Source organism: Varroa destructor, unplaced genomic scaffold (assembly GCF_002443255.2).
Source record: "Varroa destructor unplaced genomic scaffold, Vdes_3.0 BEIS01000002.1, whole genome shotgun sequence".
Classification (NCBI taxonomy): domain Eukaryota; kingdom Metazoa; phylum Arthropoda; class Arachnida; order Mesostigmata; family Varroidae; genus Varroa; species Varroa destructor.
This window is the reverse complement of record NW_019211455.1, coordinates 19439618-19467305: the sequence shown is the minus strand read 5'-3', so window position 1 is coordinate 19467305 and position 27688 is coordinate 19439618. Positions and strand designations below refer to the sequence as shown.

At 45.2% G+C, this 27688-nt stretch overlaps 1 protein-coding gene and 1 long non-coding RNA gene across 16 annotated transcripts in view; one reads left to right on the top strand and one right to left on the bottom strand.

Moving 5' to 3' along the window:
- The window catches only part of LOC111244674 (neuroligin-4, X-linked-like), a 131533-nt gene that overhangs the window by 54298 nt on the left and 49547 nt on the right, over positions 1-27688 (bottom strand). The gene's annotated exons all lie outside the window — the stretch shown is intronic.
- LOC147757477 (uncharacterized) overlaps positions 24763-27688 on the top strand; it is a 43433-nt gene continuing 40507 nt past the window's right edge. For 3 of the 4 annotated variants that reach the window (XR_015320275.1, XR_015320271.1, XR_015320274.1), the window contains exons 1-2: positions 24763-25406; positions 25514-25631. This is a non-coding gene — a long non-coding RNA (uncharacterized LOC147757477). Of the gene's footprint in view, positions 25407-25450; positions 25632-27688 lie in introns of those variants that run through there. The other variant, XR_015320273.1, reaches the window with a different exon arrangement.

The following is a 27688-nucleotide window of genomic DNA, read 5'->3' as shown; positions in this document are numbered from 1 at the left end:
CAGACAACTACAACTACGCTACGGACTTGATTTTTCCGGCGAAGGGTCCTTTTTTGAATAGCGTGCTATCGTGATTAGCAAAGAAGCGTAGTGATGCGGCTTTCTATAAAACAAAGTAGGAGATATTTAGAGCCGTTAAACTACAAATTTGACTTAGTACGAAAAAAAGACATTTTTTCGTTTCGCAACGCAAGCTTTTCCCTACTGGTTTTTGAAAGCACCCAACGAAGCCCACTCAGTAAATGGGGTGACTGCCATAAAAACATCTTAAACGGTATCTCTGAGGGAATTTAGTGCTGCCAAAGCGCTCCACTGAGAGGGTGTCGAAAAAAATGTGATGGATCGATGATATGGCTTGGCTCTCGAAATAGGTTCTTTTTCCTCTCTTAGCTACAAGCTTATACAAAATCTTAAACATATATGCATATAGATATACGTATGACACAAAAGTTTTTTTTGGTAATTGTCACTGCTTTATTCGCAGAAATAACGAATGACTCTAGATCCGTTAGCTTTGTCAACAAAGCGACCACTCGTAATCCGATGTTACAAATGTCTTGTGTCGCCCTTTTCAGGCCATTACGAGCAATAAGTAGACAAAGCGGCGCGTACCTGCGCATTTACAGGGAGCTACTAGATCTTATAAGAACGATTTTCCGCTTGCTTTGGCATTTCTACACCTTTTGAAACCAATCGATCGATGAAGCGCCGGTCTGACTTTCCGACATAGCCATCAAATACGCAGTTTTTTTTTATGAGCGTTGCACTTATTCCGAAGTGAAAGATTTAGTTGATGTCGCCCTTCTCTAAAGCCTTAAGCCGCGTTCAGCCATCGACCCTACGAATCTGTTAGGATGTAAGAGTAGTGGCCGCGGCACCTAATCCGAGGCTGCGGAGCGTTCTATGATCTAACAAAGCACAACTGCTCTCTACAGGATGTCTTATTATTCTTAGCCATCGGCCATTTTATTTAGAGAGACATGTGCAACAGGGAACTGTTGATCTATTATAGACGTATATATCTATGGACGTGTATGAGGTGCAGGCCGTTCTCTTTCCCTGAGGAAACCATTTCACGATCGTTTCGTATATACAGCGAAGTCATAGAACAAAAACGCAACGGTGACCCGAATACGAGGTGATCACAGATGAACCTCTTCGTCTGACATGAATAGCGTAACGAATATTGTTCATTAGTATACGGTATTTAAAGATCTCTAAGACGGCATAATCTTTTGATTGTACGGAGATCATGTCAAACTAGACGTGTTTTTATTGGTTGTCGCAGACGACGAAAGTGTTGTTTACGTTTTAGTGGAATGTTCTACAAAAATTCATTTCTTAGCTTAGAGCTCTGGTCGAAGTCTTGCACAGGGTAATAAAACGGTTGCATTAGTAGCAGAATTGAATAGTTCCTGGTGGGAGAACGCCAAAAACCGCTAGCCAACAGCTTCCGCTAAGGCGCTGTATGCGGCCGAGCAGTGGACAGAAGAAACGGGTGGTTTCTCCGTAACGGTACCTGTGCGACGAACATTGGGTGTTGTCAACCGGATATTTGGGATCTGCTTGTTTGTCGAGTCCGTTGGACCGCGACGGGTTCGGTTCATTTTTCATTTCGACGTAGCAGCTTCCATTCAACCTCCAACTGACTCAACACTGATGGATGTCCACTAGCGAATCGATCATCAGCCCCGCGCCCAATAGATTTAGCTCCCTGCTGTTGTTGACGTTGCTTTTTACGCCATGAAGCATCATACTGCTTACAAATAAATATGGGTTTTTCAACGGTTTTAGGGATTCCGCAGTCGGCTGTTGATCCTTGAGTGTTATCTGACGCAGTGAAACTTAGTATCAATAAGAGGAGTATGTACGGCTTCTTGAAGGGCGTTCAAGTCCACTTAGGTATAAGAGTTAGTCAGGTCAGTACAAAGATTGACTGGCTGTAATTCAAGTCAACTCTAGGGACCGTCTTTCCACCTACTCTTAATACAAGCGCATCAAGCGCATGATGTAGCAGTCCTTACAAAAGTTTACTTTGCCACTCTGGATTTCGTTCGTTTGCTGGTTTGTCCAGGCGTCCAGAGACGTAGGTGGACCGCGGTCGGCGTCGTTGTGATAGCAACAACCTCTATAGCGCTTATCTTTCGGCGTTAGGATTTGCGGCGTCTGGCAGTGGTAACGGCGAAAAGTGTCTATCTTGTGACGCTGTCTCAGCGGTCGTCTGGTTGAACAGACAAGCCTGTTGTTGTACTCTGGCTTTTTTCTATGTCGTAGGGTCCGATCCGTATGAGAGTTTGCCTCTCTGGTCATGGGACTGGTTCTTTGCTGTCTGTTAGTCTGGCAATATTTTTAGCGACAGTAACGAATGACGAAGGCAAAAGACGAGAGCCTAATTTCATTGGGCCCCCTGTGCGCCTCATAGATTTCCTCCTCTGCAGTTTTCTGTGTTGTCGACATTAGGACCAAAAGTGGACCTTGTGTTGCCCCCGATTATGCTGTCGGCGCTCGGTTCGTCGGTACCTGTTTTTGCTACATCGGCGATAGCCTCTTCTCTGTTTATGCAACGGAAGTTCAAACGAAATAACGGTAGTCAGTCGCTCGAACTTGTCTGACCCTCTGGCAACTGTAGTACGGAAAAAGAATAAAGAAGCACGTTCGCGCTCCACGCGAAAACGGAATGGAGGAAAGGTATTTGGTGGTTTCCAAAGGCTTTCCTTTTCTTTGGCTATTGAAGAAGTTGCCACTGCAATGAAGACGACTCTTGTAATAGCCGCCAGTTATTAGTCTTTGCAGTGAGCGGATCCATGAAAAAATAGACTAATGTAGCGGCCAGATGTAAGCGGACCCTAAGCTGGTAGAAGTTAGCGCAAATTCACGCTTGTTGATTAGGCTGTCGCTACTTCTGCTGACATCGGAAGTCTGTTGTCTGGATTAGGATTTGTGCTTTATACGTTTTCGGGCATTGCACAGGATGATCATACATGGAGATTTGTGGAATATCCATGCGGGGGTGGTTGTAAAAGGAAAGAGCAGACGATACTAGGTTATGCTCCCGTCACTGAGGAAGATGCGGGATTTCAGTGTAAGCCTACCTTCATTGACACGCAGGCCGCCACATGCTCTCCCCTCAGCGTATGCAGTGAAAATGGACTGACTACGACGTGGTATTATTTGTATAGCTCGTCGCCCTTTATCGGTCGCGCAGCCCGTCCTATATCTTACCGTCAGTCTCCATACTCAATCATTTAAATACACTAATGTATTGTTAAACAGGAATCACACCAGCGAGGTAGGTTAGAAGAATCTGTATACTTGTATCAACTCCTGATGCCGTAAACCGTCAATAGTAAGTAGTAACGGACGTACAGAGAACAGCAGTTGCAATACGATGACAGCGAAATATACGATTCTTGCAAAAATGAATGTCCTATATTACCTACGCAGGTTTCGTTTGCTAATTAAATCTAGCTCGGTTGAAACTTGGAGCATGAAGCGACCAAATCAGCATTTCATTGTCCTCTTCGCACCGAACGCGTTAAGAGCACGGTGCCCCAAAGTAAATCACAAGATGGCAGAGCCGTACAGGACAAATGTACCTACCGAGCACGGGCAAACAAAAACTATTGTCAGGATATACGATGACAGATTATAAGCTAGAAGAGTGCATCTCGTTGTCTGTCTAGTGGGTACGCTGTTTCATGCAAGTATAAGAGAAGGGTTCGCAATGCGTATCACATCATCCGAGTGGTTCGGCCTGCGGCTGAGCGACTCCATCGGGTCCTCCCTAAGTCAGCTAATCGTATTTATAGTTCTAGTAGTTCTTGCATTGTTAGCGGCTCTAATCTCTTGTCCTACACGATCCTGTGTCAGTCTGCTGGTCTGGCTTGTCGTTGAAAAGCTTTTCTCGTCGACAGCTCGCCTGGTGACAAGCGGCAGATCTTAATGAAAATAACAGTGACAACAATGAATACGGCGATGCGAAGAACGATATTCGCCATACTGCTGCTACCACAGCATCTGAGAGGCTTTAAATAATTTTTTATCATTCGATCCCTGTCGACGGTAGCGGCCTCCGCCTGTTTGTTGTTTCTGAATACCTATGTGTGTGGGGGGGGAGGAGGGGGGTCTCCGCCTCAACGCGCTATTCTTCAAGGGCCAAAGACAGAGGATTGAGAATGCCGAGAAGCTCTAAGAAACAAATGCAGGTACGCCGTTAATAGCAATCCCGTTCACACAGTTGTTTTCAATGCAGTGTTAGCAGCAGCCTTCGCAGTCGCCGCAGTAGTAGCGATGATCGTTCGGTAAACGTCTGGCAAGTTAGTAGTATCTCAGCTCGGAGCTAAATCAGCAACAGCACTACAGTATCCTATCCTACACTATACCTTTCCCCTAAAAGCCGTTCGTACGACGAAAGCGCTGCACCACACGGCCGATCCTGATTAACTGTACCTGTGCAACTCTTTCAGCTATAAAGCGATGCAGGCCCTTGGCTCTTAGAATTACCGGGGCAGGTCACAACCAGGCAAACAGACAGGCAAGGGTGCTCTGCATGCTCCTTTTTTGTTTCCCACGTCTGGCTAGCAGAATAGAGTTACACAAGCGTCAGGACACGGAAACGAGCAATGCTGTTTGCATTCACCTGCCCGAAGTTCCTGTTTATCTTTTTTCAACCTAGAAGCGGCCATGGTTTCTGGGTGGACGATTTGGCTAGAAAGCAAGAGATATGGGGGCGGATAATTGCTGTCTGCTAGAGTCAGTGCACTGAAAAAGTGAACGTCCAAGAGGAAGAAGATGCGGAATTAAGAGGGTGCAGAAAATGCTAGCCTTGCTTGCGCACTAGCAAGCTGGCACTTCTCCGGCTGATTCAGTACGATAGTAACCATTTCACGAGAATGAACAGCGGACGAAAGCTTGAAAGGGCGAGCTACTAGGCGATAGTGTAACGCATGATCCGTACCGAAGCAAGCATACTCCAACCCTTCCGAGCTCTGCACGTGTTGCCTTGGAGCACCGGTGCCGTCACACAGACGGAACCTATTTAACACAGTCGCTCCCTGACCTTAGGGAATTTTCGTTCTTCTCATACTTTCCACTATGACAGAGGTTGAAAGCATAGAAAAAGAGGCATAGAACCGGCACGTGTAGTAAAAACGTAAACTGGGTGGAAATGGGGGGGGGGGGGCAGCAGAGAAAGCTAGATATCGTACCTCACTAATCAAACAATAAGCGAATATTTGACAGAGCAATGCAACCAGCAGCCTCGTTCTATGCAATACTAAGACCAACATGCATGCAGCTGGACTAATGTATTTGTGGATATTCCTAAATACACGCCATTTTTTTGTTTGCTGACCTTTCTTTTCTAGGCTTTTTGCATAAGACAATCGTTCTATATAGTAGAGATCTATTACGCACAGAACTGCTTAGAACAGTAAGTATATACGAAGTACGTTTGCCCTTGAGATGTTAACTAATGTAATATAGTAGGCGAGCATTGATGAACACGTTGATGTAAGAATATTATTATTATTAGTCTGCTGCGGTCATTTTGATTGTTGCGTCTGTTATGTCCATTAACCAAGATAGAAACTCTCGATGCGAAAGCACTAGCACTTTATTTGCATAGACTTCTGCTGTCCAAAGGTAGCTGTTTTTAGGAATAACAGATGACCTTTTTTTATTGAAAAGAATCAAACTGTCTGTCGAAAGTGCATCGACCAAGCCGATAGCGATCCACTCTAAAAGAAGAGTTATTTGCAATAACTTTTCTCAGTACTTCGTCGAGATCAGTAGCAGACACTTGGCTGGCAATGGTCTGAACATTGTTGTCAATTTCTGCCAAGAGGGAAAACTTAGCTTCCATCAGCCGCTGAACGGTTAGTGCTAAAGTAATACGCCGAGTATATGAACCAGTATGAGATGACTACTGCAGCACATACTCGATCGCGCAAGACCAAGGAATTGCCCGTAGCGAAGTGTTACAGGCTAGTTATACGGGGTTTACACCGAGTGGATTGTAAGGCAGAGGCTGGATGGGGATCCGGTACCCGCCAGCGAAACAGTTGAGGGATGTCTTGCCTACCAAGAAATAAAGGTCCTGCGAGCCCTGTGAAAGAAGGCTGAGTGAAACTTTGGCGACATGTCAAAACTGTTGCAGGAGTCAGTGTAAGTGTAGCGCGAGTGCTGCATTTTTCATTAAGGGAATCATTGCGGAAAGCGTTCTGTATGCTTCCTCTCGTCCACCATCATCATCGTCACCACTAGTCCGTGTCGCTATGGCTCATGTCGCTACTTCTATATCGAGTCTCTTTTGGGCGACTAAGTAGGTGCCTGTGTAAAGAAGGAACTCTCTGTGTGGGTCGACGCGTTAGTCGGGGGACTTTTGGTGGAGTAAAAGGCCTTTCGAGTGGGCTCCGGTTAGCTATAGGTGGTGGGGTCCCTTAAAGACTTATTTGAGTTCTATGCTCTCTCTTGAACTTTCTATCTTTCTCGGAGAACCGCTCCTGATTCGTCGGTACGATCGCTCTCATAGACATCCTGATACATCGAACACATAGTGGTGACTTTGGGACCCTTGCTTCAGGAGAAAGGCAAAGAACGCCGACTTTTGTCAGCAGGCCCGCGTATACTATTCGGCTTCTTTCCGACAGAGCCCGCGAAGTACTTAGAACGTCATAGCCAAACAGCGCAGAAGGCACACTGCGATACAAGATTGCCTCTTCATCTACATCGGCGCTTAATCATAATAACAAATTGGAATGGGCCTCTGTCCTTTTCTTTGCTTTACCAGCGCTGTCGTCGTCGCTGCCTCCTTTTGCCTATACATACAGCCCCTTGAGCGCCTGCTTGATAAACTTCGTATTGAGCATCACTTAGTTGATTTGCTATTCGAATTGAAGACCCGGCACCACCCAAGAGAAAATAAAATTCTCCACGAGTCCGCAACCAATCAGTACGTACTTACGTAGCTGTTTTGTACTTGTACAATATATATGGTGCATACAGCTTAAGCTGTATAGAGTTGCAGAATTAAAAAAATCGTAGTCTCCTTGAAAAATTCGAAGCACCGATTCATAAGGTATTACTTATACCCGATTATCGTACTTCTTTTCAAAGTTAATATATACGGGTTGTCTGAACCACTTATTGTCAAGTAAAAAAGCTCAGGATAACTTCAGTCATCATTGTTTAATCGAATATTAGAAGCTTTCTCACTCCTCAGCGCCAAATAGTCGCCACTAAAATTGGTACAGACCCACGCTGCCCTGCTAATGTCAAATCTGTTACTTTTATTTTTTTTTTGTGTTAGAACATAAATTTTAGAAATGTTTGATCATGAAAGTTTGTTAAATGTTTTATATTATAATATATATCTCTTGTGATGTTTCGTAGTTATATAATAATAATATTATCATTCTCACATGTCAAAGTGTTGTAATAGAACTCTACACGATTCGTGTCGATTCAACACGGATCCACATAGTTGTATTCGGGACATTAGCAGTGGCAAAGTTGAATTTGAAACGTTTTCAGTAGACAACATTATTTACTGGGCACGACGTAAATGCTTGGGTCGACAAACGTACTTCGTGTACACGCCACGTTCAAAATAAATACAGCCTACATTTATATATCTGCTATTTTATAGGTAAAAGGCAACGGCGCTAGTGGATCCTACAGCAGAGGAATCGCGAGCTATATTTAAACTGAACAGCCTGAACCTTTTCCCAGTACGCGCATGGCACATACTCGCGTGTATATCTCGTGCTATCCACTTTCATTTCGTTAACCGATCCTGTGCGATCGGCCAATAGCTAATAGCTAGTAGTACTAGTATGACAATTACCATAGCGGTTAAATTAATTTTACATCTAAGGCGTACTCATCAACGATGCGCAATGAATAATCAGTTTGGACCCGTTTTTTCCCATTGACTCACTAAGTCTTTTTTTGCTCTCTCTCACTTTATATATATATATATATATATAACTCTGTCGCTTACTCAACACTACGACGATGCTCCTCTACCGCAGGGTTCTTTTCTTAGTAGGGAATTTGCCCAAATGAGCAAGCGTCTTAAACGGCTCGCTTAGGAACCAGATAAACCGACCGTTTAGACGAGTCGCTCGTCAAGGAAAGGAGTCTTTTGGTGGGCCTACCCACCTATATCCTCGCTACAGCCTACATCTTCTGCGTGCATTCCATGCTAGCAAAGAGGTGGGGCTGTCTGTCTGATGCTATTGATAGGACTTATGTGCAATCGATCCCAGCTGATCTTCTCGTTCTGGTATACCTCTGCTGCGCGGGCACCAGCCGATGGAAGTGACTGATAGTCTGAGATCCATTAAAAGGTTTGAGAAGATAGACCCTACCGTAGATGGTAGCGTGAGACCAAAGCGAAGCAAGGCGAGACTCTACGACCATCCGCCTTCAGTGATCAAGCGTCGTTGGTGTTAGCGAAATTCGTCGATGTCGGAGACGTTCAACTTCATGTAGCTTCTTTCTACCTTTGGCTCTGCGTCCTAACGGACTCTGTAGAGAAGCGAACAGGCTTCATCATTAAGCATTGCCGGCCTGCCTTGCTGGTCTAAAATATAGGCTAAGTACGGGCGGCCGGCTGGAGAGTGAGTGGCGACAGGCAAATACTAGTACGAAAAGGATAGTGAGGCTAAAGAAACCCAAAGACTGAATCTTGTTATCGAGGGGCCCTGGTCGTTAGTCGAAGACTATCGTGAGCCCTGTTCTTTGTGTTCAGAGCTACCACCTCCCAGAGGACCACATCGTGTCCCTCATGCTAGAAACCGCCAGCAATCATGACCAGTGCCTCGTATCTTTTTTAGAGAGGCGCTAGCTGACATACGTAGGGCACTGTGAACGTAGACAGACTGGGTGAGCAAGTCTACAACTTTTGCATGTGCTTTTGGTCCAAGCTCTCCTTTTCCAAAGAACGTAGCTGTGGCTGCGGTGACGACAGAAGCTGCATCGATGAAGAAGAATTTTTATCGTGCTCTGCCGCACGATGATCTTCTTGCTTTTTAGTCGCCAGCCCCCTAATCATCATTTCTTGCTCCGACAAACATAGTAATGCTAGTATATTCTTTAGAATGGCTATTGGTGAAAAGTCTTTGACCTTTTTTGGCCTTGTGCACTTTTGTCTACATTGAAGGACGGGTTTTTCCGTCGCGGGAATGAACTTGATCTATTTACTTCTCCAGAACTACTACTGTCCCGTCTGTCGACCCGCCGCAAGCCCATCGAAAAGGGACGATAATAATATAATTAAGCTATCAGCTTAGCTGGGTACGGTCCAGATAAAAACCTTTCTAGTCTATGTCACAAACCGCCTAAGTGAAAGAGAACTTGGCTCGCTGTCTCGCTCCCGGTCCCTGAGACGATCATGGCTGTAGAGGCATTCCCTGGTGGCAAAAGCGGTAGGAAAACTTGACGTTCCTAGCTGAGGCTTCTAATACAATTGGCGTCTCTAGCTCCCTTTTTTTGTCTCAAATTAGACTACTTGTCAAAGTTTAAATCGCTTGCGGAAGATGCTTTGGTCTTTAGAGCACCCCTGTGTTTGATGGCACTGGCTACCTCATGTTGTTCTAACTCTTTTTATAAAAGCTAAATGTATAAACGAAGTTTCACTTTTGGGTATTTACCAGGCTAAGTTGCGATGTTTTAGCCTAAGTGGTAACTGCTGTAGCCACTAAAATCGCATTTCTTTCTGTTTACGGGTATGTGTTGGTTTGTTTAAGTTTAGCTCGACCACAAACAGGACCAGTCTCTTTTTTATGCAACGCTAGGATGGACTCTGTCATAGGAATACTCCTAGAAACGTTCGTGACCCGCGAGAGGCTACGTCGAGTACTGTCGTATTCCTTCTGAATCCCTTCCGTATCACTGTTTGATCTCTGTCATAAACCTAGTCTAGGCAAGGACCTTTGCTGTATTTACCCACTCCTGTTGCATTTTTTTCAATGTTGTATTCCGTAGTCTTTTCTCTAGCAAGCGACTAAGCCTGATACATTTTTGTTCATTCCGCGACCATAATATTCTATAATACCATCCTGCTTTGAACCGGTAAAGCCGGAATTGTTTGCACGTTCTAGGTGTTTGGAAAGCGAGTATCTGTTGCGCTCTTGTTAGATTTCCTACTAAAGCTTATGCAGCTAGGAGCCTTACAGTCAAGTCGCATTACTAGGTAGTTGACCGCCTTTTCTTTTTGACATTATATAAAAGTTTACACGAACCTGTCCATAAATAGTATAGCTTTTGTTTTTTTCGGTTGCTTACTCCAACTGATGTCTGCTCGTCTATTTTGTCACATTATATAGGTCGCGCGTATATCGTATATATCGCGCTTCCAGTCGTTTTTCCATTCGGTAGTAGACAGAGACGCAGTTACGTGATAGCCAATGACGCTGACTGCCTCTCTAATAGCTGCTTAGTTAACGGCTAGCGTATGAAGAAGCTCCAGCTTTTACTGTATGTATTTTGCAAGGTAATATTGAGTTGACAGTGGGTGTTCAGGACTCCGTTCTGAAGTAATGTCATGCAAGCCTCGGACATGAAACTAAAAATCTTTACTCTGTTCTTAGCAACTACGTGTGTATGCTTCGCTGTTTGTATAAGCTCTGCTCGAGTTAAAGCCATGACATGCCGTTAGATACGTCTATATAGCTTCTTTATAGACAAAAAAACGATCTACAAGGATTAGCGAGTCGATACCCTTGAGTTTCATTAATTTGGTAACGTACTTATGACACACTGATATAGATTGATTCAGTTTGTCGATAGGGTTAGAGTTTCTTTCAATTTTACAGCCAAATGAAGGCTAGGCTAGTTGTAAAATTGTGGGAAACGCATATTGATTTCTTTCTGTGCTTTAATCTCTTTCATTCTACGATAACACAAGCACTGTCGTCCATCCCCTTCTAAAATAAATACAAATGTGAGTAGCCTGAGATATTATGATATGATGATTCGATAAGCGTTCAAATCCTCACGTGAGTGAGACGAAAAGAAGAACAAAGCTTTCCTTGAGTGCAGTCCAGTCCCACTGACGACTAAACTATCTTGGTGGTGCTGTATTGACAGTTGTATTGGTCGACAATTATTAGGATCTCTCCAAACGTCAAGCGCATGAACCTAGGTTGCAGATGTTTTTCTTCGGCCGCAGCTTGAAAATCTGCGTCCTTCGCGCCTATGATTCACTTCTACTCAAGGGTTGCCACGTTGACCCAGGACACACGAGTGTGCATATGATAGGGCTATCTGCTTGTTTGCCCTCAATGCCACATTCCCAAACGGATGCTACCCAGAGCTGCAGCTCTTTTTTAGTTCGCGTTCAGCGATAGGACGGACCGGGAACCCCAAACAGGCAGCCGGGATGAAATCGACTAGTGCATAACCTATCAAAAATCTACACGGACGAAAAGAATGGACACGATAAAAGCGGGGAAGCTGGAACAAAGGTAGTTTCCGTCACTTCCCCAAAGAAAGCCAAAGTAGGCAATGTTAACTCTCAATGTTGCTGGTGCCTGTCAGTCCCTCTATCTGCCTACGCTTTTCTTGGCCTTTAGGGTCCGTTGTACCGAAGTGCGGCGACCAATAACGGTGGAAGTGATGCTGGTGGTGAACTGCTGAAGCATTAAGCGCGCGTGAGTGCTAGTCGTGCTTTGTCCACTCGCTCGCGTGGAGCACTGGCTGCTTCGAGCTCCGGCGCGCTTTCCAGTTCTGCCTTGGTCGCCTCTTTTTCATGGGAACGTGAGAAGCACTCATTCCGCTCTCAAGACAAATATGCGATGAAGTGAGTCTCGCTTGTTAAGAATATGTGTATGGTAGTAGGGTAGCCTTTGGCAGGCGCCTAAATCGCTATAGAGTACTTCATGCGAAGAGGAGCTAAAAAAAAGTTGACTTTGTGCTATAAACGCTGCCTTAGTCCGTGCGCGTCACACCAGTGGAAAAACTGTACACAGCTAAGCGCTGACGCTTGTGACCTAGATAGTCCAAGTAAGCTCGCTAATGGCGAAGCGCTAGCCAGCATGAAATGTAGTATAGCTGGTAAATGTCCGTGGGCAATGCTCGCTGATCATATCAATATGTGTATGTTCGCTTGGCTAGATAAGATGATACAACTAGGGTGCCACCGGCGGCAGCGTCAGCTTCCATTGCAGCGATCACTTCGACGTGTAAAGAAGGCAATCCTCACTTTCTGGCTTCTGTTGATGCGTTCGATCGCGTACGCAGTTGCCCCGAGCCATTCAACGCTTACTGTACAACTAGGCAGAATGTCGATGCCGGCTTGTTTGCTGGAGCTACTGGCACATAACTGCCTGCCTTTCTGAGTATCCGTTTCGACAATCGCTAAATCCTTCCGTCCTAAGGCCACCATGACCCACTAGGTCAACTCCAACAGCCTACGCAAATGCCCATGGCGTCGTACAGTCTCAGCCAAGGTTGTGTCGGTGGTATCGTTGTTTATGCATGAATACTCCGCGATGCTTCTAACGAATAAGGACGAGACTCGTATATAAACGATTGGAGCACTCAATTGTCCCTATACTCATGCCGACTACTTATGAGCTACAAACCTTTTTTCGGGTTCACGCCTTTGACATAAGTCATCGGAACGATGTTGCTACGCCGTCTGTGCAATGAAGTACGCTACAGAGGTATAGCAAAGCGGGCAAGAGCCGCATACTGGCCACTCGCTCGTCAGAAGACAAAGACGTATAGAGGAACGGTAGCCAGCGCAGTGTTTATGCATCCACATGCACAACTCCATAATCGGTCCGAATTACAGCCAACACAGAGTCCGTCGCATAAAGTCTTGTGTTCTGCTCTGCGAGTTACACTACGTCTGAGTCTTCCTCCTGTTTCCTCCGATCGCCGCTGTCTCGATCTGTGTATCTCTCTTGGGACTTGTGCAGTCAAAGTCATCGACGCCGCTAGGTCTGGCAGGCATTGAATGCAGGCAAGGCAGCATGCAGTTATTAGGGGGCGTCAGTGATTACGACGATGTGGTAGCTTTGGAGGCGGTGATGGAGGTTGGAAAGTTGGCGTTAATGTTAGCTTTTTCAGCGACTGTGGCCTGAGTTCTGGCGGCGCCGCTGGGGCGTTGGGGCTTCTGCATCGTTTCGCAGAGTGTTCCCCACGGGCAAGCGTTCGAACTAAGTGATCGACCGGGCGTTAGAGCCGTAGTGGCATGAGAAGAAAGGACAAGCTCGGACGCTTGTTGAGAAACACTGAAACGAGAGGATGAAGTAACACTAGCGGTAGGATAACTGAGAACTGGGATAACTTAGTTGAGGTCACCGGTGTGGCCTAGGGAACAGATAATACTGCCATTGACAGAATCGCATACGTGAGTCAAGTCTGAAGCGACTAACAGTCGGTCCTTCGGTCAAACACTCTAGGCCGCAACAGTCAGCGAGAATTGGAGTCAACATAAGATTGAGTAGCCAGCCTTTAGACGAAGCGTGCTCATCAGCCCCATCCATAGGTTGTATTGGCATTGCCACCGCGACCAATGGCGCCCCTTCGCTGCCGTCAACTAAACGCCCAGCGGCACCGCCCTCTCATCAACGATAGGGAAGTGCTGCGAATCAACAAAATAAGAGATAGATAAAACTGGAGTCACAGCCAGCGAGAAACTACGTTGCCTAGGGTAACTGTATGTAGGGGTCTATATATTGTCCATTGCTTTATTATTGGAGAGCTATAGATTATTCTAGGATTGTATTATGTACTGTAAAAGAAAATAATTTCTGAAATGCGCATACATTTGTGCAACTCCATACTGGAAAACTGTCATTATAAAGTAGTTCCCACTCAAATTGGGAAACGTATTTGTACTTAACGTAAAGCTGTCTTTTAACGGCTATGCTTAGCAATCGGCGTATCTCCTAGCTAGTACTAGCATTGGTTATCTTGAATGGCTCATATTATAGCAAGGTAGTACGTACATCATACAATTATTGTAAACAAACAGAACTTCCAACTTCGATTACTACACATGAATCTGTGCACCCTTGTCTCTTCCGGAACTTCATCCAGCAGAAGTGGTGCATCTAAAACAAACTTTAAAACAGTTAACGTATATATTTACGGTGTCGGCCCTGTAAAGTTGTGAAATTGTGAAGTAAAGTATACGAGGAAAGTAAAAATGTGTGGTAAGACCTACACATTTTCTGCCTATAGGACAGACTGGCACTAACAAGTAAGCGCGACGACCTCCAACTGAACTCATTTCTACAGCAGCAAAATTACTATGCCACACTCTGTTTTAGTTGAACGATTTATCAGTATACAAGCTATACCAGAAGACACTGAACTAGCGAGCATACTCATGACGACACATCCATCTGTCTAATTTTTAAACTTCTGACCATTTTGATCTGTACACATTACGATCCCGGTGTAATCAACCTTGCCAGGCGATGGTTACGATAGTGAAGCTCGATGAAAATTTTCGCCGATTAAAAACCTTAACGGCTAACCATAACGGCCCGCAGTCCTCTTGGACCCCTTTCTCTTTCTAAGTTTTCTGCCGATCGCTAGCACACATCGAGAACGATCCCTTGTGGGGGTTGGATTACTTCGGTCCAAGTAAGGAAAATGGGACAACTGGAGAGTAAGCTCTCCGTGGAGGGGATGGTACGTAATAGAAGGATGCAGCGATATCAGGGCAAGTGCAAAGAATCAACGAGCAGCATCGAGTCGAGTAAGTTGAGCTAGTTTCATAATTGCCCCCAGCAACAGTAGCCTCGTTAGCGCGATGAAACCCATGCCTTACATTGTTAGTCATTACATATATATAATCTTCTCTCTTCTCCTTGCATCTCAGTTTGTCAGGTATTATTTTGTGTGCTTAACTACATACTGCACATATCTTCGAACTTTTGTTTCTGCGGTTTCCTTGCCCCCGCGTCTGCAGGAGAGGCAGGCTGAGAAGACGGTAGCCGGGAAACACGACAAGCACGCAACCAATAGTATGCTTTACCCTTAGCTGTGAGGGTGCATAGTCATGCCTCGCAGTCCCTTAATGAGCTTATAGAAAGTAGAAAATGGAGCGAGTAAGCCCGTATCCGCGGCCAGCAACACGTTGCCCGCTCATCTGCGGCTCCTTATTTCAAGACAGCCCTTCAGCCGTTTTTGTTTGCTTCAAGGTTCAGCCGCTGACCAGGGGCCACCCGGTCAATGACGGAGATCGAGAGTGGAAACTCCACCAGGCAGGGCAACCCGTCTTATAATGTGCAGCCTAGCGTTGGGTTGGATGGCGGCAAGCCTCTATAGTCGAAAGAGAGTCATTCCTGAGACCCGCCTGCTTGGTCTGGCGGGTCTTTGGAACGGGCGACTAGTTGACAAGCGACTGCTGGATCATTGTGCCGAGTTCACTTCGAAACCTCGTGTATACTTTGCCTGTTTAAAGCCGCTATTCCCGCGGTCTGTACTTGTTGGTTTGTATCGTCCAAGCTATTTCCACTTTAAAAGCCAACAACCAGACGTCAGTCCCCAAGCATCAGCATTCAGCGGTTAACAAGCAAATCACCAAGAAGCCAGGCGAGTTTACTTAGTGAGCAGGCTAGAGTTTCAGGCTTGGTCTGAATTGTGAGCAGGCTCGTTAAGACAATGAGAACCAAGAATGAAATTAAGGCAGACACTTTGTACGCCCGCCATGAACGTGAAAAACGGCAGATACGTTCAGAGCAAGCCGATAGCAGCCAGTAAATATTGCGATGGCTATGTTTGCAATACCCCGCCAAGGGGTGTGGCCGGCTTGACAGCTTTAGTGCATCTTTCTTAGATATTTTGCACTGGTTTGAACTCAATGTTCGACCGATGTCAGAGAACTTCAAAGAAGTATTGTATATGGTTATGTACCCGGGCGAAGAAAAAACTACTGTTTATTTAAATGTGTTTTTTTTAGAAACGAAATTAAAATAAACGTTCATGATAACAGCGCGTACATAACTGGCGATCATGGGGTGAAAATTACAATCAAATAATTACGTCTGAATCCACTAGGCACCAGTGGCATCTCACGTGATGCACACCCGACGAGAAACCTTACGTCTTTATTTTCGCACATGGTGCTTTCGAAATATATATATTCTTTCAGATATGCACATTTATTTGTTTCTGCCCACGCAATCTCTTATTACTTTTGCTGTTAACTATAAGCAAAAAAGGCAAGAAGCAAGGTCAATTCCTCTGAGGGTTCATCTTCTCTGCTTGAGAATCATCTGAGGGAGGCGGAAGCTGAAAATAGAATTCGCGAAATTCGCCAACTTTAAGACAAAGTAAGTTCTTAAACGACCGCTACCTGAAGCAAATGTGGGGGCATTGTCTTACAGTAACGTCGAAGACCTACCTGCCTATTTAACTGTAGATGGCTTTACACATTACCAACCGTAGATCTATAGTACGACTGCGTGGATGCTAGGAGAGGTGTAGGATCAATTTGCATGTGTAGTAAGATCCAAGTAATGCGTTTCTCTCTAACATAGCCGAACCCCGCTCACTCACTGTGATCCTTCTTACTAATATTATTATCTAATATATAAGTTAGGTCGGTAAATCCTACATCTACAGCATTCTCAAGGATATGGCTGGTTGAGCTTTAGATCATGAGAGAAGAAGCGAAGCTGGGGAACCTACTGGCATCGTTGTAGATCGGTCTTTGCTCTGGCGAAACTTTGCATCAAGGTAAGGTTGAGATCGGCTGTTTCTACTATTTCTGGGTGGGTATAAGGAGGTCAAATCCATTGAGCTACCAACAGTCAATCGGTTTTTGCCGGTGCGCGCCTCTTTCTACTCTCACTTTCAAGACAGGAATAGCCAGAAGTGTTCGAGGTGAGGGCCATTGCAATGTAATCAGGCCATCTGTGCCATCTACTACCCTGGGGTCTTCAATAGTTCTCTAACAGTCTGACAGCTCCTGGTCCAAACGGTGCAATCAAATTCTGCAATGTATAGTATTCGATAGTATTCGCTTAGTTTCGATTTACGAAGCTTTTACCGGTAGCATCGTGTTGGCGGGGCGGCGGTCGCAAGCGACCCTTCTATTGTCCTGACCTTTCGCATGACAGAGAATGGATTGGATTTTCTCGTTGGATTCGGCGAACAGTCGCGTCATACTGGTGTCTTGCAAACAGGAATGATGTTGGTCGAAGCTATTGATAGTCAGTATCTCAGCACTGAATTAAGGTTGCTTAAATCACTTACGTTAGAAACCCTCACTATTTTACTAAGGATCGCGTTTGTTTAGCGCGTGATTGCAGCATCAGCAAAAATCAGCGTGCTCAGTACGAGCACTACAAGGCAAACTTCAAATCAGTTTGGTCAAACCAATAGACTAATGTTTTCTACGAACCTGACATGAAAATCGTTGTTCAAACATTTGGGTGGAAACACCGCGAAACAGCTGACAAAAGTGTTTCTCTCAGAGGACAACCAGTCTCACATTTACAAATCCAGAGCTAGAATTCAGATTAGCTTTAAAGGCCACTAAGGGCCTAGACAAGGTAACAAATTGATTCTTTTCCGTGTTTGCAAGTGAAGCAGTACGTAGAATTTTACTGTCTCGCCTTATATCGAAACCAGAGGCTTCGCCGTGTGATCGCTAAGGGAGGACTACTCCAAGCAGCCCGGTTTCGTGCGCCTAAGTAATAGTTTGCTCTCAGTTTTGTATCTCGTGGATAAGTTAGGTACTTGCTTATGCCTATATTTATAGTGATGATACAAACAAAAGGGAATTGAGAGGATTAAGTCGAGGTTGCTAGAAGCCGGCTTACGACAAGGACGTTGCCAACCGAATGAGCGAATGCCACCAAAATGCGAAGAAACCAAAGCCGAGTTATATAGCTTGGAGGACCCGTAAAGTAAATGAAGGCTTGACAAAACTTTGAAGTAATAGAAAATCTCGTACTCTTCGACGTTAGAGAAGACAAGGATTAATTATAGGCATGAGCTGGGCTAGTGGTTTGATCGTGGGCCGACGGGGACGGTAAAGATGCGGTGGTTTGAGATTCGAAGTGTGGGTTCTAGGAATAGGTAGGCATGAGGCGAGGGCTAGGTGAGTGTAGAAGGAGCTCTGAGTTTCTCTACTAGAGACCTGGCACATTAACGGCATCGTGCTATACCCTTAATCTAAGCGCGATCACAAGCGACAATAATCTAGCCTTGCTTTGCCTTACTGCGGTCTGACGTCGCCTTAGACAAGCTCGGAAAAGTGGGAAAATAGTCCAGACGTTAGTTGCAATCGCGGCTGCAAATCGTTCAGCCATTAGAGTACAGAAAACTCCCTGGAAACGGTGGCTACTGGCTCGGATCGAGGTGTCAACCAAACCCTCCACAAAAGCCCCCGCTCCGTTTCTCCATTTGATATGCTTAGTTTCATGGGTTGCTTACACCGCTCGCTGACTCTGACCTGATTCGAGTTCTGCTACGGATAAAAGATTAACGCATTAATTAGGAATAAAATCTCATTTAACAGAGCAGTACTACTATGGGCGACAACGGACGCCAGGGCAGCCGGCACTTACAGTGTTCTAGCGCCTAACGTCCACTACCTATCGCCTACCAACTAGACCCTGATGAGACGCCTAGTCAAACTAAAAAGGAGCACCTGAGAAGAGTTCGGTAACGACGGCAACAACTGTCGTCGCGCCAGTGGCTTTAAAGCTAAGGACGAGAACCTACAAGTTGCTAAAGGGCTTATGGTTACTGCCCTGTGTTCTGAGTGTTTAGCGCTATCCGTAACGGCGTGGTGTGGCAAGGCGAGTGGCCTAGCAGCTATTGCGCCGCGGCCCAACGTACAGCTGACGAGCCTAAAATGTCGGCGGCGACTGCAGTGATAGCGGCAGCAGTGAGGAAATCGACGAGGAGTTAGAAAGAGACGAGACCGGATGGCAGGCGAGAACGAGGGTGCCTTTGTCTGAGCTGCCCCTTGAAATCCGTCCATTCCATGTCCCGCAAAGCGCTGCTTTGAAGACTGCAGAGCCGTAATGACTGCAACCACCAGACTGCTTTAGGCACGACTTGTCGCGAATACCAACTAATAGGGCACGGGTAAGCTGTGTTGGTTAGGGGGCCACTAGGCAAGGAAGAGCAGCAGTCTTGCCTTGAATACGATTGTGAACTAAGTCAACCCAGAAGCAGCGCCCAGATTCGGCTTGATTGAAGCCGGACGCTTAGGCCATAGGCCTAGGGCTTAGGACTAAGCCCACAGATCGCCCAGCCTAGCTCCCAATTCATCTAAACTCAAGCAAGCTCTTTTCACCAAAGCTGCGAACGAGGTACGCCATCCGATACTTTGAACGCTTTTCCTTCGGTTGTGCGGTCTGATTCCCTACCCTGGCTAATGGTAGTGGCATTCATAGTAGTAGTCCCAAGTATTTATCTTTTTGATGTTGCCGCGAGGAACTCAGTTATTGAGAGGCCAGCGGCAACCTCTCTGTTTTACTTTCTGCGCCGTGGTTATCGCAGGGTCGCTCAAGGGATCTCGCATTATCATTGGAATTTAGCAGTTGCTAGAACCACTGATGGCTTGGCTACCATTGCGTGTCTCTATTGGGCGCCTAGGCTGTGGCATTTCATAGATGCAACGGCATGAAGGTTCGGTGGCCCTCAGGGACACTGAAACGTATCACCGTGGTCGCTCATTGCTCAGTCGACGTCGTTCTAGCAGACTTCAATGATCCGAGAGGCGGCTCTGGCTTGAAGATTGGCAAAGTGCGGCCGACTATTGGAGTCCAGCGTACTACAACTACCTAGACGAACATAAAACAACGATCAATGGGACGCCATCGTGTGCTTCTGTGAAACATTTAGCCCGAAATTAAAGCTGTACTTTGGATTCATACTGAACGAGATCCCTCAGTGGTGATCGTTTTAAAATTGAAACAAGATAATAAAACAGACCTTAGCAGAAGCAGCTGACTCTATTTTTGGTACGTATCAGTTAGCTACTGTTCTGACTATCCTGTTGAGGTCACTCTGGCAGATGAAGCTCTATTTTGCTTTTTTTTTTTCTTAAGGAATTGATAAAGATTCATTAAGAATCTGCCAATGAGATAATTCAAATTGATACAATAGATATTGCTTAGTTATGCTTTTTTCCGATCGAAGATATGATTTCCGACAAAAAAGAATTGCTGCCTAGATTGTCAGGTGATTTTCAAGTTATCAATGATATGGGTAAACCCAACTGTTTTAAACCATGCATAGACTGCAATGTAGCCTTTAAAGTCGTTGCTGCCCGCTGGTTGGAACAAGTATTCACAGCAGTAATTTTTTTAAAATTTTGTTTAAAAAATATATAATGCCATAGAGACAATCATTCTACAGCCTAGATACCAAGACTACTGTTTGTACTTTGCTCGTAACCTTTTATTTAACCTATATTATTCAGTGTGGTCAATTGAACTTCGAAGGCCTTGATGACCTATCGGAACGGTTTTCTACTGCTATCGCATACTTAAATCATAGAAGGGGAAGGGGCTGTAGTTATTATTATTACTATCAGTACCTACATCACCCCCGTTACGATCATCCAGCTTTAAACGTTTACTGGAAGATCCTGCCACGTGTATTTCCCACTAATGAGTCTTTCATTTCTAATGTCCAACTTACTTCGATTGGTTTCCATTTTCACAACGCTATGCACCAGTTCGTTCGCGTTCAAGCTGGACTTCTAGCCCGCGTACAACAATTTATTAACAGGACAAAATCAATCGATAACGTTCTGCTACCGCCTCATGTTCTGGGACCTTTACGCTTAGATAGTCAAACCCATTAAACTCTCCACTGCCACGACACGTATATGTATGCTTGGAGATACCATCTCTAAGTATCTATCTAAATGTTAACTGGTTCGGCTGTTACAGTAACTGCTACTACACTGCAAAGCTGTCCGAGTCGAAAGGTTTTAGTTGTGGCTGTGCCGTTTCCCTTTTTTCGTCTCCTTCTAATAGTCGTCTTTTCGATTGCCAGCCTTTGTTTCGGAGTTCTAGCCGCTGCCTGCACTGCTCTAATAGATAACGAAGAGATCTGTCCCGTAATCGCTTTGCCCTACTTCTGATGCTACTACTATTGGCCCGATACTTTGTCTTATATTCGTCTCATTCCAGCGGTTTCATCGTTACCTCCGTCAACCCAGGCCAATCCTCAGTCGACGATGTGTTTGTCTGCATGTCCATTGTTCTAACTCCTGAGCTTCACTGGGCCTAGGGCCTAGCCAGGATCAAAGGTACATGACCCGCGATGGAAACAGCGGCAGCACCAGTAGCGGAGGTTTCTCGTCGTGGACAAGAGCCCTGGCCGCATCAAGCGCGAGAAGTAGAAACCAAGAAGCGAGTACGTCCGGCAAGAGGTCGATGTCCGGCCATGGCAAGGCTCTCTTTTCTTTTCCTTCTTACTGCAACTGCTGGCTTTGAAGCGCCTTTTTTATTCGATCGATTTTATCGTCATCTGCGACGCCTGCTTATCGCTTGCTAGGTGGCCAGCAGAGATTTCGGGCTGCACCGCCACCAACAAATCGGTCTGTTCTCTAGCGAACAAACTCCTCTTCACTTAGCTGTATCTCTCCTCAGCCCTTTTTATCATTTGTTTCATTGCTTCAGATGGTAAAACGATCATTCTGTACCCGTACTGGCCTGACCACTGAACGGTGCAAGCTATAATGGCAACTGGGTAGGCCGTCACTTATGATTATCGTAAGATATGCAGACCACTTAAGCTACCACTCCTTACCCTAATGTCATAGAAATGTCTCACCAAAATCCAGAATATATAGAGGGAGACATGGGACAATGGGGACGGCAAGAATTACGAGAGTTAGGCAGAAGGGAGAAGAACGAGGTTGAAAGAAGAAACGAACGTAGAAGATAAGGCGGAACTTTTTCATTCGCCTACAGAGGTTCCTTTTCAAAAACAACGGCAGTCCGCTTGTCGTCGAAGCTGCAACGCTCCAGAATCCACCGGTGGTATGGGTATAACATAGAAACTAAGAAAGGCCAACAAACTTAATAGGAACTTAGCTTGCACTAAGCTTTTGCAGCTGGACTTGTTCGCTGCTATATAACTTGCAGCGACTGTGGCAAGGCCGCTGGCGGACGAGACGAAGGTCACTGCGAATACCAACTTGTTTATTGGACATAATGGTGCAGATACTGATCTAATAATGAATATACGATATGGCTTGCAGGCAAGCGAATACAATAATAGAGCATCGTCTGGCGTCAGGTTGTAAACGATCAAATGAGCCCAAATCGAGAGAAGCAAAAGCCTTATTGTGCATATGTTATGTCGGTATCGGCTATTCGTTTCGCTAGAAAGCAGACAGTGTACGTTCGTGTTTAGTTGTTGTTCTGATTTTGTTCAATAGCTAAATGATGTATTCAATAAGACGGTTGAAACTCGCTTTTTAGCACAGAGGAAAAGCCGTTCCGTCCAGACAAGTTTCGAATATATTCGGCCGGAGATAATGTTGCCTTTGAAAAGGTTAACGGGCTCTTTCCAACGGATGATGTCCAATAATACTATTAACATCTGTTCTTAATATTAACCATTATGCAGATCGTGCTGATTTATGACAAATCACTACCTATTAGAATAGTAATTAGAGTCAAATATTTGATCCCTACTTCTTTCGACTACACGGAATCGATCTGCCTAATTTGAACGAGCAGTAAATGAACTTAGACACATTTAGACAATGGTATCACACACGATTATATCGTATCAGCCAATCCATTCGGCGATAAGCGGACGCCATCTCTAATCAACAAGGTTGCTTCTCAATCTTGTTGAGCCAATTGTCATTTGGTTGTCCTCATCAATTGGCAGAAGGGGTCCGCAACGAAGGCAATAGCTCTATGAACTAAAGATGCATCGCGTGAGACGATAGCGTGTCATAGTGGTCTCATCCCGTTCAAATCTTGCTAGCCAACGAGGAACCCTCACAACAAAACTGCTAGCTGCAAAAACTGCAAGGCACTGCTAGCTTGCAACCAAAGCAAAGTAGTCGCCTTAATGAGAGCTGCGGCACGCCAACTGCTTAAGCCTTGATCCCCTGGCAAAGGTCCAGGTGGGTATGTACTACGTAAAGGACAGATGAGGGTGAACGAAAAGGAATGGCTGTTTGCCTATTTGCCGGTTGATGGTAATCAACGAGGGATCTGATTGTCGCACGCAGCTTGTTTCTATTCTGGCCGAGACATTGGCTCTTTATTCCACCAGCTTTGGAACAACTTCTCGAAGGTCCAGTCACTTACTTGGTCACCTATCCGGTTAAGTGCTATCGCTTAGACAGGAGGCAAGTGTTAGATATAGGAGACGAGCCGAACCAACAGGAAGAGAAACTATGGGAGAATCGCTGGCATCAGAGGTCTTTTTTAATAGGCTCACCACTGGACCTTAGCAACACTGGCTTGGTCGCGTGGTCAATAGGTGAAGTAGCGTCTCTCACCCAGTGATGAAGTATCAATTAACGCGATTCTTAACGCGTGCTTCTGTCTACCTGGTAAGACTAGATAAGCAGTTAACTCGACAAACAAGTAGACGAGCAAAGCCACTCTTGCTATATTGTCGCAATTATTGATGTTTTACTCTGCTAATGGAGCGGGTCTGTCATTATACAGCTACTGTGGTCTTTGGTTCTGATTAAAAAAAAACACATTCCTATTCTATCCTTTGTGAGCCAAAAAAAACCATATCGAATTTACAGACTGGCACGTTCAACAAGTGTCGGGGAAGACCACAGGGCCTACCAGTTCTGTTGAACGGTCAAGTTGGTTAGCCAATTGTTTTCTGTATCGCTAACAGGTCAGGTTAACGCGTTGATTCAATTAAATCAAATAGAATCGATCACACAAACCTTGTCATGCACTATACTCCTAAAGGCCACATAACGTATCCTACGAATTCTAATGTGCGGCAGCCCCAAGAGCAGCTGGACCCAGCGCCAAGACGAGGAAGGATAGATACCATATATAAAGAAACACCCAAGAATGAATGGCCTAAGAGGGCTGATTCAGACTAAGGGTTGAGTGCAGCGGCGGCGAAATTCATTCGACCGATAGCAGACCGGCAAGAAATTCATTCGTTCATCCCGGTAAACGCGAACGGGGCCAACCCACTTGTCAGGGAACGGAAGACATCAGAAGAGGCTGCTTCACGTTGCAGCAGCCAGTGCTGACGAAAACTTTACTGAGATACTGTGAGTAGGAAAGACCTGCCAGTAGACTAGGGAGCAGCTTCTCCACACGGGAACGCCTTTGGTGCTTAGGCTGTCCATCCCTGTTAATGATTCTCCCAAATAGTACCTGAGTGAGGTGTACGGCAGATAGCCAAGCTGGCACAGTGTTAACGACTCGCCCCTAACGTATGGTACAGACAGCAAAGCCAGCTTATGAGTTGCTGAAGCAAAAAAAAACTATCGTTTAGCAGGTATCGCCGATAGCTAGCTGGAGATGTTGTCTTCAGTTGAGCAACAGCAGTAGCGCCAGCAGAAGCGGTACCCAGTAGCAAAGATTCGTCGACGAACACTCGGTGACAATGCCTGTATGGAACTCATTGTAGTACGGAGAAACCGTCTACCGTGTAGGGCATGTTCACAATTAGCCAGCACTGAACACTGAGCGCTGACGAGGAGTCTATTTCGTCGAAACGATGGGCAGCCACTGGGCAAAATAAATCCGATCCATAAAGAACGAGAGAAGCGCACATCTGTGATAATCAAGATAACAGACAGAGACGGAAGAGATAAAAAAAGCAAAACGACAAACATACTCGAGCGGCACTAAGGGGCGTCGAATAGCAGTAAGACGCCCCTTACTGCTGATCGAGCAGCGACAGACCTGGAACGAAGGAAAGCGTCCTGTTCTTCCTTTGTAATTCGACACGATCACATCAGCATGTATTATAATAACATCAGCCAGTAGAAGTGGGGAAAGCAGACCAACATCGAGGGAATGGATCGTCCAGACCACGTTTTAATTATCTCACTCTCCGGTCGTCGGCTACCTATGTTTTTATATCCGCACTACCCTTGGATCAGGGCACTTCGCGCAATAATACAAATCACCATAGGCTTTGTCGGTCTGCGGAGCATTTCGAGTTCTAATGGCGGTACCGGTATTAGTAGTTGTCGTCGCAGCGCGTTCTAGTATACCCGTGTCGCCTGTAGCGAGGGCTCGTTGCCGACTGTGTGAGTTGGATACACATGAGGGCCAAGGCCCGAGGAGCCATACAAACGCTTCCGAATCAGTGGGTTCACAAGCAAGATCTGAACGTGCTTATTAGGTCTGTGGCCGTGCATCCGAAATGTCCATTCGTCTGAAATGGCCCGTGAAGAATGCGCATATACTGATGCAGGACATAGAAAGCAGTACATTAAAGTACAGGTAGGCTTTATCGGGAACCTGAATCGTATAACGTTTAGTATGAGCGAACGAACGGAATCGAACGAACATGCAATTAGCTTTATTTTGCGCAAATTGTGCGTTTACAGATTACATCTGGCCTAGCGGGCTCGAACTTGAGAGTGCCAAGTATTTCTTCATCCGGAACATACACTTAGCCAACATGAGCCTAATTACCCGCCACGAGGCCTGAAGGAAACCATGAAGGTAAGCTGTACGAGTTTTAAAAAATGTCTGTTTAGTATCTGTGAACTGATAAGGTTGCATAAATAAATTCATGTAAGGCCGGCCTTAAGCGTAAGCGTAATCCTATTTAATGCCCGAAGACGTAACGCTGATACCTTAACAATTGCAAAATAGGTTGGTGTAAATTGCGAGGTTAGTTATTTTGCTTAATTTTATTTAATTCTGCAACTAGGCTATACGCTTCGATATTCGTCAAGGGAGAGCTAAACCAATTCTAAATAACCTCACGCTTCATTCTGTAAATCGCCAGTAACGTCGTGATATTCGTGCATTGGAGTTCCGTTGAAACGTTACACATAAATTATTTTTTAATGGCTCAGGACTTTTCTGGAACTTTTCCTTAAGTTGAGATGACTCCATTACTTGGTCTATAAACGGTTGCTTACTGAATTGAATTCGAGTTGCCGAACCGGCGGGTAACGAAGCTACCGCTTCACAAGCTCAAGAGCATCATTTTAAGCCAAAATGCTGCCCCCTTCCCTAGTTTCGGCGAACGCTCAAATGATAAAGCACCGAACTTGACGTTTTTCTATCGGTTTACAATTTGCAAAGCGAACAAATACAGTTTGTCCAATAACCCTCGGCTTTGTCACAATTTGTATAGTATTCCACTATTGTTTATTTATATACAAACGAAGCAGTGGCGACATGACGTTAGTTTCATCAAGCTGTATTGCTTGGAAAGTCATCACATGTAGAGAATTTTGTTCTAGCTAAGGTGGAAACATTCTTGGAGTGGCAGCCAAACTAGCGGTCCTTCCTTCGCCGAAACCTTCACCGACCTACATCAAGGGTGAAGGCACTCTCGTCAGGGAGCAATCGGCGTAGGCTAGCATGGTTCATTTTTAAAATTGTTTCCAAAAAAATATCTAGGCTCTTGCGTCTTCAGAATATCGGTTTGATTTTTATGATGTAAAAAATAGATTTGAAGTCTTAGTTAGTTGTGAGGCAAGTACGCTTCCAAAAATATCTCTCACTATCGAGACAAAAACAGCGGTACCATTAAATATGAATTTCATTGTTTTTTTTACAAGTCCTTAGCTTCTCTGAGTTATTGTCCTGTTGTGGATCTTTCGCATTGGCATACTGTTATTTTTCTTAGAATGTTAGAGAACCTTCTGGAGACCTGCAATAATGTAAATTGTCCATTTCCTGCAACTAAGGGAGTTTATGACCTCGGCGAGGGTTCGTGCACGGCAAAGACATTATACAATAGCGGATCTTTTCCCATACTTCAGAGACTGACCTTTTGCCACCGTTGTGGTGCATTTGTGGGACTTTTCTAGAAAGAATCCACCTGCTTTTAATGCAAATATAGCGAATTCACATATTCCCGCAAAGGTGAACAACCCACCAAAGTGCATTTCCATTCAGGCGGCGCATCCGGTACATGTGTTCTAAAAATTATCTTTCGGAACTGTGCCAAAAATAGGTCGATCAGTTTCTAACCATTGCTGTCACTCGAGAGCGTGGTGTTCTCATCATTTTAAAATTGTAAGACCAACTATAAAAGCTGCACTGTACGCTACAGAAATGCTTTAGGCATTTTGGGTAGGTCCTCAGATGCTGATTGTTACTGGCTGCTTCGATGGGTTGAAGGGTCCATATATAAAAACTTTTATTATGCTGTTTTCCTCTTGTTTTCGCACGCCCGTTGCCAGCGTAACACAACTGCAGAAAACCGTACGTCGATCAGCGGTGTGGGCGGCAACAGCCCAAAACATTTTTTTCGGAGAGAAGCTGGAAGAGGAAGATGTAGCTTCTCAACCCGTACCTCTGCAATGCCTTTTCCTTTTCTCTCCCATCGTCATCCTTAGTGACGAAACTAAGGTATCTTTGCTATTGCCACCGTGAGGCCAACGTCAATACTTTTTCGTCTCTTTTTTTTGGCCGCCGTTCGGTGCTAGCCTTTGGAGGTAGTAGCGAAATTCAAGTAGGAAGAACACCAACATGATTTCGTCGGGCAATACAGGTCGGAATTTTCTATCGCAGGCAGAGGAGCTTCGTGTAGTTACGTA